Below are 16,617 nucleotides of genomic sequence, written 5' to 3' on the forward strand. Positions count from 1 at the left end.
TGGAATGGGGGGGGGCATCTTTTTTTTCTTAATTAAAAAAAAATTCCATTGATTTTTACAGAGAGGAAGGGAGAGGGATAGAGAGCTAGAAACATCTATGAGAGAGAAACATCCATCAGCTGCCTCCTGCACACCCCCTACTGGGGATGTGCCCACAACCAAGGCACATGCTCCTGACCGGAATCGAACCCAGGACTCTTCAGTCCACAGGCTGACGCTCTAGCCACTGAGCCAAACTGGGCGGGGGGGGGGGGGGGCGGTATCTTATACACGGAAAAAAAGGTATATCTTGACTTGAATTTCTTCTAAATCCCTTTCCAACTTTGAATTGTATGTTTCTGAATCAAAGCCAAAAGCTCACTTATTTTTATTAGCTAGTTCTCATTATTATAAAGGAAATACATATACATGATAATGTAACCAGACAATCAGTGGGTCTGGGCTGCCTGTCACTCCTTGAGCCAATGAAGCAGAGACAGGATTGAATCATTATGAGTGCTTATTCCAATACTGCTGACAGTACTGGTGAGCAGCAGGTCATCCACAAAAATCAGCTCTGCACCCATGGGGAGCATGCCCATGCCATTCCCTTTCCCCTTCTTCCCTCCAAGGGACCCCTTACGACTTGCAACCAGGGGAGCAATGGGCAGCGGCAGCTTGTCCTGAACTACCCCCTAAACCTGCCTCCAGGGCCCCCTTTTCTCTGACTTCTCAGAGAGCCAAAGCAGCCCAGCTGAGGCTCTCCTGTTGCTTCTATGCCCTTCCTAGTTTCACTGTCCTGAGTGTATTTTTGCTGTGGCCAATAAATTCTTGGTTCCTTTGCTGTGTTACAGAATTTACCAGGCAACTGAAAAATACACAGGGAGTACTCAGAGGTCCAGGATAAACCCATTTATTTTCAGATGTTTTAGATGTACTAGTACAGTCACTCAGGGGGTCAGTTCTCCAAATCCCTGAGTGAGTGAATATGGAGGAAGCTTTTCCTTTATACCCTTTGGTTTCCTTGTCCCCCAAATATGGATCAGGATTCCAGACCTTTCATGGGCTTTGCAAAAAGCCCCGTGTTTTGGGATAGGGCAGTGGTCAGCAAACTGCGGCTCGCAAGCCACATGTGGCTCTTTGGCCCCTTGAGTGTAGCTCTTCCACAAAATACTGACTTCTGCGCACAGGCCACGAAGTTTCAATTGCACTGTATGTGTGCCCGCACGTGGTATTTTGTGGAAGAGCCACACTCAAGGGGCCAAAGAGCTGCATGTGGCTCGTGAGCCGCAGTTTGCCGACCACTGGATGGGGGATGTGTGGCCATACCCAAAGGCCTGGTCTGGCCCCAGCGCTGATAAGGTGAAGATACCTGGTATGTAAGTTTCCCTGTTATCTGTCTGCATTATGAATCAAATGCTTGAAAACTGGAAGGAAGCTCATGTCTCTGGCTTAAGGCTGTTAGACTTATTACTTGGTGAGGTGGTTCCACATCTCGATCTTCATCACACTTAGGAGCAGTCGGGCAAAGGGATCACAGGAAAGCCTTGGATAAGGATATCTGGGGATTCCTGGAGAGGACCAGGGAGAGGAGGGGCTCATTATCATCTATAACAACTAGAATATGGATGTTGTTGACTTTCAACAAAAAGCTAGCCATTTATTTCTCCAGCAAAAATGGGTTTACTTGGGAACAACCAGGAATTGAAGTTCAGTACATGCAACCATGGTGAGACACATACAAGTCCCCTAAAACAAAGTGTGGCAGGATAGTAAGAAACTAGGAAAATTCCTGGACAAGTGGAATGGGGGAACTGAGACAAGAAAATTAAACAAGGTCAAACAGTTTAGACAGCTTGCAGTTAGCTTGTAAATAACAAGAATTTATCTTCCCCAACCAAGGACACTTGAGAGCAAATGGTTTATACCTCTCCTCCATAACCAGAGATTACATAGCTTAAATCACCCTGGCCTGGGAAAAGAGAGAACAAAGACCCAATTAATGCCATTTGTGCCAGCTAAACCTAAGGACAGGAGAAATCTGGGGAACAAATAACAAAACCCCCAAAGCATTTGGATGGTATCACTTGGGGGGTGGGATATTAGTCAGGAAAGATAGCTGCTAGGGCAGGAGGAAGGGAAGGGAGTGAAAGGAGAGTTTATTTCACTCACTGAGCAAAGAAGTCTTGCCAAGATAAAATCACCAGATGTTCTCATAAATTTAGGGAGAAGCCACAGCAATGTAAAATGGGGTCCTTGAAACCTATAGGGACAAAAAGTATAAAACCCTTGAACACAAAGCAGGCTGGGTGCTTAGAGGAGCTGAAGTGCTTGCTTGTGCTTTATGCCAAGTGTATTCTTAATAAATTCTCTTGCTTTGCTTCAACACTGCTTTCTATCACTCATCCAAATTCTTTCTCACAAGCATGACAAGAGCTGAGGACCAAGGAGAGCCAGCCCCCTTTGACTCAGGAAACTCTTTTATAGAAGACTAGAGGCCTGGTGCATGATGTTCGTGCACTGTGGGGAGGGAGCAGGGGGGAGATCCCCTCAGCCTGGCCTGTACCCTTTAGCAGTCTAGGAACCCTCAGTCGGACATCCTTAGCACTGCTGTGGAGGTGGGAGAGGCTCCAGCCATTGTCGCTGTGCTTGCCAGCTGTCAGCCCGGCTTGTAGCTGAGCAGTGCCCCTGCTGTGGGAGTGCACTGACCCCCAGGGGGCAGCTTCTGCGTTGAGCATCTGCTCCCTGGTGGTCAGTGCGCATCATAGCAACCAGTCATCCCACCGTTCAGCCGATTTGCATATTACTCTTTTATTATATAGGATAAGAGCAAGTTGGGAGGGCTATTACAAGGGATTCTTTCTGTTGTGCTTTGCAGTAACAGTAGGGTATTGTCGTAATGTACCCCGCGAATCACACAAGGATGCCTCAAGAAGTTGAATTAAGGAGTCACATTTATTGCAAATCCCGGACTACGAGGGGGCATTTTGCTCTCTCAAATCTCGTAGTAATTACCTAGCCCAGTGGTTGGCAAACTCATTAGTCAACAGAGCCAAATATCAACAGTACAACGATTGAAATTTCTTTTGAGAGCCAAATTGTTTAAACTTAAGCTATATAGGTAGTAGGTACATTGTTATTAACTTAATTAGGGTACTCCTAAGGCTTAGGAAGAGCCACACTTAAGGGGCCAAAGAGCCGCATGTGGCTCGCGAGCCACAGTTTGCTGACCATGGCCTAGGGGAATGCAAATCTATTTGCACAATTCTATAAAACTAATAAGGTGTGATGACATAGCCTTGTCATTATTTTGCATCCCTCAGATACATGCATACCATCTAGTTGTAATATAGGAGAGGGACATGAGAACTGTATAAATTAACTAAAGTTAAATCAGGAGCCTGCTATGTGCTGCCTGACACGGAACTGGGCTGACCCAAGACGCAAGCAGACCACGAGGAGCCTCAAGAACAAAGAAAATTCTTGCAAAGATTGCTTAATAGCTCTCACCCATACCTTATTATTTACCCATACCAGAAAATATATCTTATAAAGATTAAAGTTAATCCCAATGTTTTTTTCCACTCTCTAATTTCCCATACCAGCAATTTTCCATAGAAGTGTGGATGAAAAAGGGGCCATAAGCTCAGGGAAGGCCTGCATGGAGGGCCTTACAAACTCAGAGACCTAAAGTAACCATGTAGGTTGGTCTGAAATGAAAACTTTCTAACTAAAAGCAAGTCATGGCAGGTGGTTATGTCCTAGGTTGATATCTTCCCTGATGAAGGCCAATCTTTTCCTTAGCTGAGCCTGTCTATTGTCTTTTTGCATCTACATAACGCACTTTGGGATTGTCAGGGTAGTTTCCTTTTTCCATACCCCTCAGGGCAAAGTCACTGCACCAGAGCAGAGACCACAAAGCCTCTCATTGTTATTGTTGTCCTGTTGAAACGGAATTTTTGGACTGGGACCCGGATTCTTTGTCTGCTGGAATTGAAAAATGAATCCACAGACAGAAAGTGGAATAGCAAAGGTGGAGATTTATTGAAGAACAAGTACAGACTCCCACGTGGGGAGAGGGAAAGAGGCCCACAGCACAGACTCCCATGTAGAGAAGAGGAAAGGGTCCCACTGAGTTCTTTTTCCCTATGGCTTATAAAGCTGAAGATCTTGGTGCCTTGATATCCCCTCTGATTGGTCACTATTCCCTTAGGCTGGTTATTATAGTAACTCCTGGACTCAAAGGTCGAATCTCACATGGGACATGTGAGGTTCTCCCCCCCTTCCTTCCTTATTGTTTTCCTATTCCCTTCGGGCTTTCTTCTTCTCCTTCTGGATGAAGGGCTTCCTTCTCTTTATTTTGTAAATATAGACCTTTTGCTGTTCCCAGCTCCCTCTTCTATGGAAATGTACCTGTTGCAGCTCTTCAGCTTCCCTATTCTATGGAAATATACCTTCTGCTGCTCTGCAGCCCTTTGCTTCCCCTATGGGCCCCCTAATTTCTAAAACCTGTCTTTTTCACCCCCCAAAATTCCTGTTTCACTGTTAATTGTTAACTTTTAACTGTCCTTTACCCACCTTTGTAAAAGAAGCATGTATGTATTCATTTTACTTTTTCTCCAATCCCAGAGATTCCCCGCCTCTTGCTTTGCTTTCTCTTGCCTCCCTAATCTTGTTATGGGTTCAATCAGCGAGAAAGACCACCGATTCAAAATTTAAATTTTAAGAGCCTTTATTAAGCTGGCCAGCTGACTACAGCCGTGTTTCTCCCGTAAGAGCCTCGCAGCTTGCAGTGCCGACCGAAAGTACAGCAAAGCCTTTTATCTGCAACACTACAAAGTATTTTTTTAAAAAAGAAAAAACAAACTGCAAAGCGGTTCATTAGCCGTTCCTGGTACTGGCAGGGTAAAAAGTTTACATAAAATTTACAAGCAGGGTCACACCTGGCTGGGTTTAATCATAACGCATTGCTTTTCTAGAGAGATAATCAGCAATTTTTCTCTCCCATGGTCCCTGCCCCTCAGCCTACTCAGTAATTCTTTTTTGCCAGGCCCCTGCCCCTAGCACAATCTGTCACCAGTGAATTTCATGTAACCCCCTTACATCTTCCCCTTTGATTCTGACCTATAAAATAAGTGGTAAAACTGCCATTTTCTGGAGCATTTTCTCATTTTATCAAGATGTTTGCCTTCTGGTAATTGTCATCCGTTTGGCTCAAATAAACTCATAAAAAAGCTCACGATGTTTCTTATATTGACAGAAACTACAAACAGATATAAGCTCAACCTAGAGAGTTGGGTCTCCCTGCACCTGTGAGGAGAGTCTGCAACACTCCCTGTGGAGTGCGGCTTTTCTTGGTTATCCTTTCTGCTCAATAAACCTGCTTCCACTTTAACCTCTTGTCTGGTTTGCGTCTTGAAGTCTTTTCTTCAAGAAGTCAAGAACATTCTTGGCTCCAGGCTTGAATCTCCCCTAGGGAAATAACCCTCAGCCTCAGTTGAATGAGAATTCAAAAGAAACATTTTTTGAGAATTATGCTTTAATGGAATATAAGGTTTGCCTCAGGCAATCTGGTTTGGAGAACTGGATCTGACACTTATTTTACTCTGTATCAGAAGCATGCCACTTAACCCCTCTGAGCCTCACTTGCCTCATTCATAAAAGCGGGAGTGTGGACGAAAGGGGCCACATGCTAACCTGACAAGCTCAGGGAAGGCCTGCATAGCAGGCAGTCTTGCAGACTCAGAGACCTAAAGGATGGTCTGAAATTAAACTTTAAAAGCAGTCCCCTCCTAGGCTGGTATCTTCACTGGCAAGGTCAACCTTTACCTTAACTGAGCCTATCTGTCTTTCTGCATCTATAATAACACGCCCTTTGAAATGTCTTGGTAACTTGTAACTTTCCTTTTTCCAGACCCCTTGGGGCACAACCAAATGTGCTGGGCGCCAGGACAGATACCACAAATTCTTTCATTATCATGTTAATTGTTCCTGCGCCCACCTAAGTATGTGTCCATCATTTTACTTTTTATCCAATCCCAGGGGTTCCCCCCCCCCCCCCCGCCCCTTTGCTTTCTCCCTCCTCTCTAGTCTATCACCAATGGGTGTCATGTAACCCACCTACATCCCTTTCCTTTGATTGCAATTGTGGACGAAAGGGGCCACATGCTGACCTGACAAGCTCAGGGAAGGCCTGCGTGGCAGCCTAGCAGACTCAGAGACCTAGAATAACCACAAAGGATGGTCTGAAATTAAACTTTAACTAAAAACAGTTATGGTGGGCAGTTATGTCCTAGGCCGGTATCTTCACTGACAAGATCAACTTTGATCCTTACTGAGCCCATTTGCCTTTTTGCCTCTAAGATAACATTCCCTTGAAATGTCTGGGTAACTTGTAACTTCCCTTTTTCTGGAGCCCCTGGGGCACAACCAAATGTTCTGGGCACCAGGACAGATACTACAAATTCCTTCATTATCATGTTAATTGATCCTGCACCCACCTAAGTATGTGTCCATCATTTTACTTTTTATCCTATCACAGAGGTTCCCCCCCCCCCCCCCCCCCCGCTTCGCTTAATCCCACCTCCTTAAATCTGTCACCAATGAATTTCATGTATAAATACGGATGTAACCCTGCCATTCTCCGGAGCACTATCTCAATTCGTTGAGGTTCTGCTTCCCGGCATATGTCGACAGTTTGGCTCAAATAAACTCACAAAAATTCTTTACAGGTTTCAATGGTTTTTTTACATTAACACAATGTATAAATACAAATGTAACCCACCAATCTCTGGAGCATTATCTCAATTTGCTGAGGTCCTGCTTCCTGGCATATGTCAACAGTTTGGTTCAAATAAATTCACAAAAATTCTTTACAGGTTTCAATGGTTTCTTACGTTAATATTAGTATGGGAGCTTCACAACCATAGGAGCTTCACAACCATAGTAGTGACTGAATCCTAGCTGGTGTGGCTCTGTGATTGAGTGTTGATTTATGAACCAGGAGGTCACGTTGGATTCCCCATCAGGGCACATGCCTGGGTTGCTGCATCCATCCCCAGTAGGGGATGTGCAGGAGGCAGCTGATCAATGATTCATCATTGATGTTTCTATCTCTCTCTCCTTTCCTCTCTAAAAGAAATAAAAATATATTTAAAAAGAAGTGACCAAAGACCTGCCAGTGGGTTGGGGCATCATCCTATACACCAAAAACGTTATGGGTTTGATTCCTGTTATGCCCAGATTTCAAGATCCCCAATAGACCACACCAGGGAGCCAGCTGTGTCTGATGCAAAAGCAAAGAGTCTTTATCTGAACTAGTTCGGCTCCCCGACCACACTCACCGACGCATCGGCAAGCCAAGTGGCAGAGAGAGAGCTAGCCCGTTGGGAAGAGGAGTTTTATAGGGGGGTGGAGTAAGGGGAGGAGAGGGGACTGTGGGCCCTGCTGATTGGCCAGGCGCAAGTCGGTGTCTCGTTACACAGGATGTAGTCATATCTATGGCGTGCACTTCCCTTGATTGTCATTGGTTAGTTTAGAGAAATCCTGGGTGTGGCTAGCAGAGGCTTGGGCTTCTGGGAAGAAGACTTGCCGAGCACATGGCTCTGCCCAAAAATGTAGGATTCGGAGCAAGATGGAGGGCGTAGCCCTCGCCCTTTCAATTCCCAGTCAGGGCATATACCTAGGTTTCAGGTTTGATCCCCAGTTGGGATGTGTACAGGAGGAAACTGATGGATCTCTATCTCTCTCTCTCATCAATAAACATAATGTTGGGTGAGGATTATAAGAAAAGGGGCAGGGGTGAAGCAGGAAGCTTTTATACCGTTTAGTCAAGCAATTTGTGAATAATTGACTAGACAGGGGGATTTGGACAAGGAGTAGTTAAATGGTTTGTTTATACACACCTCTTGTCCCTAAATTCTTTCTCTCTGGCGATAAGGATGCGTTCTACCCTCCTGGTACAGGGAGTACACCTTTCACCAGGGAGATTTATCTCCTGCTTTCAGGGGGACAAAAGAGGGCCAGAGTATCCTTGCACTGGCTGTTCCTTAAGTATCTTTAATTCAAAATAATAGGCCGAAGTGGCAAATCAAATATATAATATGTTTGTATTGATTTTAGAGAGAAAAAGGGAGAGGAAGAGAGAGAGAGAGCAACATCAATGTGAGAAACATTGATCCATTGCCTCCTGAATGTACCCTGACCACGGATTAAACCTGAAACCTGAGTATGTGCCCTAACCGGAATCCAACCTGTGACCTTTCAGTGCACAGGATGGTGCTCTACCAACTGAGCCACATCAGTCAGAGCATGGGATAACATATTCTCAGCCCCTAAAAAAGCAACTAGATCCTCTAGAAAATAACTTTGCATTCTTTGGACTTGCAAGCATTGTTATTATTATTAAAAGAATATTTCACAGATGATCTAGTTGACATTTATTAGTAATTCTTGAATCAGGAAGCATCCATTCTAGAAAATAGATAGGAGTTCTTCAGAGCAGTACAAGCATCCCAAGGTAAGCAAGAACAAGGAACAAGGAAGTTATAGATGGAAGCAAAGTTGCTTTTCTAAGGCCTCACTTTTCTAGGAAATAGTGTAGTCAGATTTGAACCCAGGGCTGACTATTCCAAAGATCATGCTCTGTTGACTGTAGTGAAGTCATAGCCTAGATGCAAATAATGTAAATTTGGGTATACTCACTCAGAGAAAGAGAGGGAGGGAGAAAAGAAAGGAGAGAGTTTAAGGTAGTGTGGGTCATCCTAACCGGTTAGGAATCTGTGCTCTGGGGTGATTGCACACTAGGATTGTTGTAATGTACCCCGCGAATCACACAAGGAAGCCTCAAGAAGTCGAATTAAGGAGTCACATTTATTGCAAATCCGGGACTACAAGGGGGCATTTTGCTCTCCAAATCTCGCAGTGATAAGATGGCCACAACACCAGATTTATTTAGGCAAAAATCACAAAGGTATTGATTATATCCCAGGGTTTGGAATGAGGAACCTGGTTTGCAAAAAAAGCAGTTTACAGAAGCAGAATTGAGCATGTTAGTTAAATGATAGTTTTGGGTCTCTGGATCACTGAATCAGTGGAAACACATTGCCTGGAGCCATGGGCCTTGGGACCACTGAGTTGACAGAAACACATCACCTGGAGCCATCGGGTCTTGGGACCACTGAGTCAACAGGAACACATTATCTGTGGCCACTGAGGCAATTTAGGATAATTGTGCTGTCCTGGTTCCCAGGTACAGAAGAACGTGCTTTCTAAAACCAGTATGACCACAATCAGTGGGGTATTCAAATTACAATCAATAGGGTATTCAATCGAATGGGATGATTTATATAATTCAGAAAATCAAAATAACTTTTCTATTGTTTTAGCAAGCAAATAATGACAGAAGCCAAGTCAGCAGGGTTAAAATATTAAACAGCAATTCCCACTGGTCTCCTGGCTCCTGGGCAGTCTCAGGCCAAGCATAGCTCTCATAGTATATTCTCCTGTTACATCTGTATTTATACCAGTTGATTTTAATCCTATCCATTCTATTCCAAAGGTTAGGGCATTTGTTATCTCCATTCCAAGGTCACTACTCTATTGTTCTGTTAAGCTACAAGGAAGTAACTGAAGGAGATTATCCTAAGTAAAGATTATGTAGCTTAAGTGTGATTGTTCGTAGTTAAAGTGATTAACTACCTACCTGGCACTTACTTAAGGGGTTTTACTGATTTATTCCCTTCCTTATTACTTTTAATCCCTAACTCCAGGGAAAAATCCTCACCTGGGGAAACAACCTTTCTCGGAGAGGTGACCTTGGTTAAAACACATAGCGCTAAGTAGGGGAGCAAACATATTAAGAACAGTATGCCATATACGCCAGGTCCCTTGAAACATATGCTGTGCAGATGTTTCTTCCCTGCAGGGACCGTGTCAAGCAGCAAGGATGGACCAGCTTCCGGCACAAATTGACCCTAAAAGTAGACTCACCAGGAACGACTGGTTGCTATGATGCACACTGACCACCAGGGGGCAAATGCTCAATGCGGGAACTGCCCCCTGGTGGTCAGTGCGCTCCCATAGGGGAGCTCTGCTCAGCCACAAGCCGGACTGATGGCTGCAAGTGCAGCAGCTGTGGCGGGAGCCTCTTCTGCCTCCTTGGCAGCACTAAGGATGTCCGACTGCAGCTTAGGACTGCTCCCTGAGGGCCTAAGCTATCAGTTGGACATCCGCTGAGAGCTTCCAGGCTGCCAGAGGGATGTCTACCTGCCAGCTTAGGCCCGATCCCCTAGGGAGCAGAGAAAGCATTTCTGGAACAATTGGTGAGGTGGAAAATGAGAGACAATGAAGGACAGTACAGCTTTTACCTTTTGCACAGAACAAAACAGTGTTCCCCAAACTCCAGCCATTTGACTATCACCTTGACTTTTTATTTTAGCTGTATCTGTCTATAATCTCCAGAATTGCTTTTCTAATGTTAATTTTAATTTACTTCTCCTTTTATTTACTTACTTTGATAATTCTTTTAGTAAGAAACTTGATAACATTGTGTGATAAATGGGAAATCCAGGACTGTTTGCTATAATTGGAAGATAACTTTTATTTATTTACTTAGATAATTATTTTAGCAAGAAACTTGATATCACTGTGATAAATGGAAAATCTAGGATTGTTTGCTGTATTAGAAGATAACTTTGCAAATAAATACAATGAAAACAAAAATGGTGTTATCAGATAATAACCAGATACAATTGCTCCTGAAGATCTTGGTCCTGTTCTTACTGTCACAAAGGGGTATTAGCTAGGATTAGAGAGGTTTAAAGATCAGACTTTCTCCTTGATGTAATGAGCAGCATTGGGAGATGAATGAAAGGGAGGGCCTTTATTTATTTATTTATTTATTTATTTATTTATTTATTTAAATATATTTTATTGGTTTTTTTACAGAGAGGAAGGGAGAGGGACAGAGAGTTAGAAACATCGATGAGAGAGAAACATCGATCAGCTGCCTCCTGCACACTCCCCCCGGGGATGTGCCCACAACCAAGGTACATGCCCTTGTCCAGAATCGAACCTGGGACCCTTTAGTCTGCAGGCCTACGCTCTATCCACTGGGCCAAACCGGTTAGGAGAGGAGGGCCTTTTTAAAAAATTTTTTTTTTTAAAAATTGATTTTAGAGAGGAAGGGAAAGGGAGAGAGAGATAGAAACATCAATGATGGGAGGAAATCATTGATTGGCTGTCTCCTGGATGCCCCACACTGGGGATTGCCCTGACCAGGAATTGAATTGAACCGTGACCTCCTGGTTCATAGGTTGATGCTCAACTACTGAGCCATGCTGGCTGGGAAAGGGAGGGCTTTTTTAATCATATGATTTAATCATATGCTTTTATCTGATGCCATGGGAACCTGATGCCCCAAATTGTCCATGTGCCGGCGGAGTTGTAGATGCTGCACTGGCTGGGAGTGATGTCTAGCCAGAAAGACTTCCTACTCCTACTGCACCTTCCTTGCTTCGACCTCAGTGATTGCCTTGCCTCCAGTCTCCACCTTCCAGCAGAACAGCCAGAAGAGGTTTTCCAAAACTCCAATCTGAATGTCATTCACATCTCATGACTTCCTGTTTCCCTTAAGATGATGTCCAAGCTCTTTAACCAGCAGCCAAGATTGTCCACAGTCTGGGCTCATGTCCATCCAACACTTGACATGCATTCTGGTCAAACAGGACCACTGACAGTTCATTCATTCATTTGGCAACTTCTTGAATGTCAATTTGTGTGCTGTTTTAGACACTGGGGCCATGGCCATGTTATGAGTTTATGGACTATAGGTACATTTGTTATCATAGACTCCCTCCTCCATAAAAAAATACAAAATCATATTTACATCTATGTTGCTATAATGTATAAAGGTGAATAAAATCCAAGCTGGAATAATTATTGTCATATTCATTTGTTTCTTCAGATTTAAAAATAAAGTTAAAACATACTTAAAGTATTACGGGCCATAGGTGTTATGCCCACTGTGCCTAATGGGGAATTCTGTCTTGACTGGGGCATGAAGAGTGAACACACACACACACACACACACACACACACACACACACAAACTACTTAAATACATGAAACTACTGTCCAGTTACATGAGTGTCTCCTGCTTTGCACCTTCTTGAGCCTTTGCCCTCTCTGCCTACAACTCCATTTCTTCCCTTTTCTGTTTGGTTGACAATACTCAAGAATGCCCTTATTAATGTGTGGGATTTGTTCTTGGATGTAAGGGTGCTGCCAGTTGGATTGGCACTGGGTCCTCCTGGCCCATGGAAGTGGCTTTTCACCATAATTCACTAACTTTGATAAACACAATTAGCAGCTTCCTTTGGAATTGTTCTGGGGAGCTACAGCTAGGCCTGGAGCACAACCCAACTCACCCAACCTTCACTCTTCAAGCAGTCAAAATAGTACATCCAGCACCTGAGTCTGGCCCTAAAGCAGTGATGGCGAACCTATGACACGCGTGTCAGAGGTGACATGCGAACTCATTTTTTTGGTTGATTTTTCTTTGTTAAATGGCATTTAAATATATAAAATAAATATCAAAAATATAAATCTTTGTTTTACTATGGTTGCAAAGATCAAAAAATTTCTATATGTGACACGGCACCAGAGTTAAGTTAGGGTTTTTCCAAATGCTGACACGCCGAGCTCAAAACGTTCGCCATGACTGCCCTAAAGCATTCCCCTGTTTGTTTACCTTGTGCAAAACTCTACAAGTAATTGCTGGGAGCCAAAGCCTAGCATCTGAAAATAGGAAGTTAATGACCAAAGGAGAGACCATAGCAACGCTAGCAGATTGGCCTCTCTCAAGTTGAGAGAGCACTGTCTGGCCCAACGGAGTGCCCTTTGGAGAAAGCTGTGGGGGCAGCACCAAAAGAGGCAGATCCATAGCCCCTAAAAGCCCAAGGTTCGTACCAGCTCATTCCATTGCATAGTAAATATTTACAGAGCAGCCACTGTGTACATGCTAGATGCTGTGCTAAGGCTAGAAATAATGTGCCGGGCCTAGAGGAAGCCTCCTCTGGTAGCTGTCTCCCTCCCCCTGAGGAATGTTTTCACAGCATCCTTTTCACACTATTCTGCTAAGCAACAGTCTGCTTACTTATCTGTTCCCTGAAGTTGTCTGCAAATTCTTTGAGGGAAGAGAACACTTGTGTACTCTTGTGTCATAGCATCTTGTCTGGCACATGGTAGATATTCAATAAGTCTAAATTAGATGTCTTAGCCTGTTTGGCCTGCTATAACAAAAATAGGATAGATGGAGTGGCTTCTTTTTCTCACAGTTCTGGAGGTTGGGAAGTCCAAGATCAAGGTGCTGGCAGATTTGGTATCTGGTGAGGACCCTCTTTCTATTTTAAAGATGGTGTCTTCTCACTGTCCTCACATGGATAGAAAAGAGAACTCTCTAGAGTCCTTTTATGAGGGCACTAATCCCATTTAGGAGGGCTCCTCCCTCATGACCTAATCACCTCCCAAAGGTTCCACCTCCTAATACCATTACATTGGGGTTAGGATATCAATATATGAATTGGAGGGAGGGGTCCCTAAACATTCAGTCCATCAATTTAGATAAATACTCCAAATTCTACATTATTAATTTATTCCATTGGGTTATGCATTGCCTTCTTTCAAGGTGCCTCTTAAAATGTAAGCCACCTTAGTAATAACAATACATTCAGGCTGTGGGTCCTTAGTTATTTAATTTTGTTAGTTTATTTAAAATACGTGGTATAGTCTCATGGTTCAAAGCTGTGAGTGACAGATAACCCAGCCTCCTGGTAACAGTGGGTACCTTAAAAAAGAGACTGGAAATAGAGAGGGATGGAACAGGAAGAGTGTGATTTGGGATAAATGTGGATTCCCAATATCAAAATCATTTATTAACACAAAAAGTATTGTCATTGCAATAAGCCATTTTATTAGAAATCTTTACACCAACCCATCAAATAGGAATGAATAGTCTCATTATACAGAATAAGAAGCCAACACTCCGGAGCCAGGGATCAAACCTATCACCCATGTACATGCCCTTTACTGGGAATTGAACTTGTGACCCTTCTGTGCATAGGCCAACACTCTAACCATTGAGCAACGCTGACCAGGGCCATAATGTCTTTTCTTTTTAATAGGTTTTTGAAGTGGGATTTAAACAAGACCCATACCTTGCATTTGGTTGTTATGCCTCTTGAATCTTTGAAAATAAAATATTTTCCCTTCCCTTTCCTTTTTTATTTTTTTTCCTCCATGCATTGAAGTTGTGGAAGAGACCACTATAGACGTGTTTTAAATTTAAAAGCTTATTTCCCCTTCTCTCCCGCTCCCTACTGACATTCTCCTTGACTCTTCAGACCATGAAAGTCAGGCACTGGGGCTCTGAGTCAGGTTTTGAAGAAGTTAGTGGAATTCCTCCAAGGTGGTGGAGAGGTGACGGCTTGTCAAATATTTGGAAGTAGTACATGTGTTACTTATAAATCTCTTGAGGGGGATGTGGGGGTAGGGTGAGAAGGACACATTCATACCCTTACGCAAAACATACCCTTTGCAATACAGGGCCAGCTAGGAGTGGGATGCTTTGGGATGGGACTTAATTTTCTAAATCCACCACTGTATCATATCCCTAGGACCCTGACAAAGCCTGACTCAACGGGAGTGCTCAGTATTTGTTGGATGAATGAATGAGTGAATGAATCACCTCCCTGACCCAGATGCTTCCTTTGCATGGGATGGAGAATACCACCTCCCTGCAGTGTTTGAAGGACTCATTCATTCAAGGGTGTTAGCTCTCTTGTCTTTTGAAAGTGAACTAACTCCCTTTGACATTAGTGAATTTTACATATTCTAGATTTTTCTGAGACTGTCTGGGTGACTAATGTCCTGCCTGCATCATTGTTCTTATAAGTACAATAGTGTCTACAAATTTTTGGCTCAAAAAAATATGGTTATCCCTCTGAGCCTTAGATTGCTCATGTGTAAAATGAGAATAATAATATTATCAATGTTGTAGGGCTGTTGAGAAGATTTACTGAGATGTACATAAGACATCCAGGGTTTGGCATACAATGGGCATTCAATAAATATTTATGGCAGAAATGGTTGTTCGGTGGGCATGCAAACAAAGGCAAAATGCACTCAAATAAATGTTCTTTAATCCAGTTGACCTTTATGTGTGAAGCTACTGGCAAATTGTTCTTGTGCTTATTTGAAAATTCAATTTGTCTGTGCTACTTAATTTGGTCAACGACTCTTGGTGAATCTGATTAATTAATGTGGATTTACAATCTTGGTGGCCTCGGATGACTTTTTGAAGGCCTGGACGTTGCTGATTAGGTAAAAACAAACTCAGGATTCCTGGTTGCTTGCTGTTAAGAAGGAGGGAATTGATGCTTGCTGATTTTGATCATTCTCATGTTCTAAAGGGAAAATATGCCATATTTAGCACCTCAGTCCTGTAAATGTGTTATTTTTGTCCTACTTGACTATCCAAATTCCATACCAAGATATGTTTTTTTTTAAAATATATTTTATTGATTTTTTAACAGAGAGGAAGGGAGAGGGATAGAGAGTCAGAAACATCGATGAGAGAGAAACATCGACCAGCTGCCTCCTGCACACCTCCCACCGGGGACGTGCCCGCAACCAAGGTACATGCCCTTAACCGGAATCGAACCTGGGACCTCTCAGTCCGCAGGCCAAAGCTCTATCCACCGAGCCAAACCGGTTTTGGCAAGATATGTTTTAAAAACACTAAAGTTTATGAAAGAATAAAGCTCCTTCTTGGTAAAATGCCAAGCATATGTTGAAAGACCCAAAGTAAATCATTCAGGTCTCCATACCCTCCTCCTACCACCTAAACCTGTGTTTTAATCCCAAAGTGCCACTTGTGGCCTTAGAATGTTACCATTTTTCCGATTCTTTCTTGCTTTGGCCTGGGAGCTATAACTTTTGAACTTTTCAGCTGTGCCTCAATGCCTTGATGCACATGAACTCTGTAGATAACCATCTGAACAACTCAGGAAAGAATATTCCATTATCCAGACCATTGGGCACCTGGAAGATTACCATCTCAGACCAATCCAGAGGCTAAAAATGTAGGACTGATTCTTCTCAAGAATGTACTTTTCACTATAAAACTCTCAAGGTTTTCTTTCTTGTTTGGAACACTGTGGTTATGGCCTTATTGTGTTTCTGGTTTGCAAACCCTAAGATACTTGAATAAATATTTGTCATTCATCTCTAGCCAAAGCCTTCTGACTTCTTTTGAGCTTATTTGACAAAACACTTCTTTAATTATTATTAGTAATAAGAATAGCTAACATGTATTGGGTACTGTGATAAGCACAGCACCTACATCATCTCAGTTCTCTCAATGATCTTGTAAATTAGGTCCTACAGTTATTCCCATTTGGTAGTCCAAAAAAGTAAGGCTTAGAGAAATTATAATTCCCCAAAGTCATGCTGCCCCCATTAGGCTACCATTCTTATTTAAATATTGCACAAGAACATAAACTTCTTCCTTGTCTTCATGTACAACCATTCAGTGTATGAGAGTTTATTGTGATATTTTGCAATTTTTCTAAGGTTTTT

This window comes from Myotis nattereri, assembly GCF_964212035.1.
Source record: "Myotis nattereri genome assembly, chromosome: 4".
Classification (NCBI taxonomy): domain Eukaryota; kingdom Metazoa; phylum Chordata; class Mammalia; order Chiroptera; family Vespertilionidae; genus Myotis; species Myotis nattereri.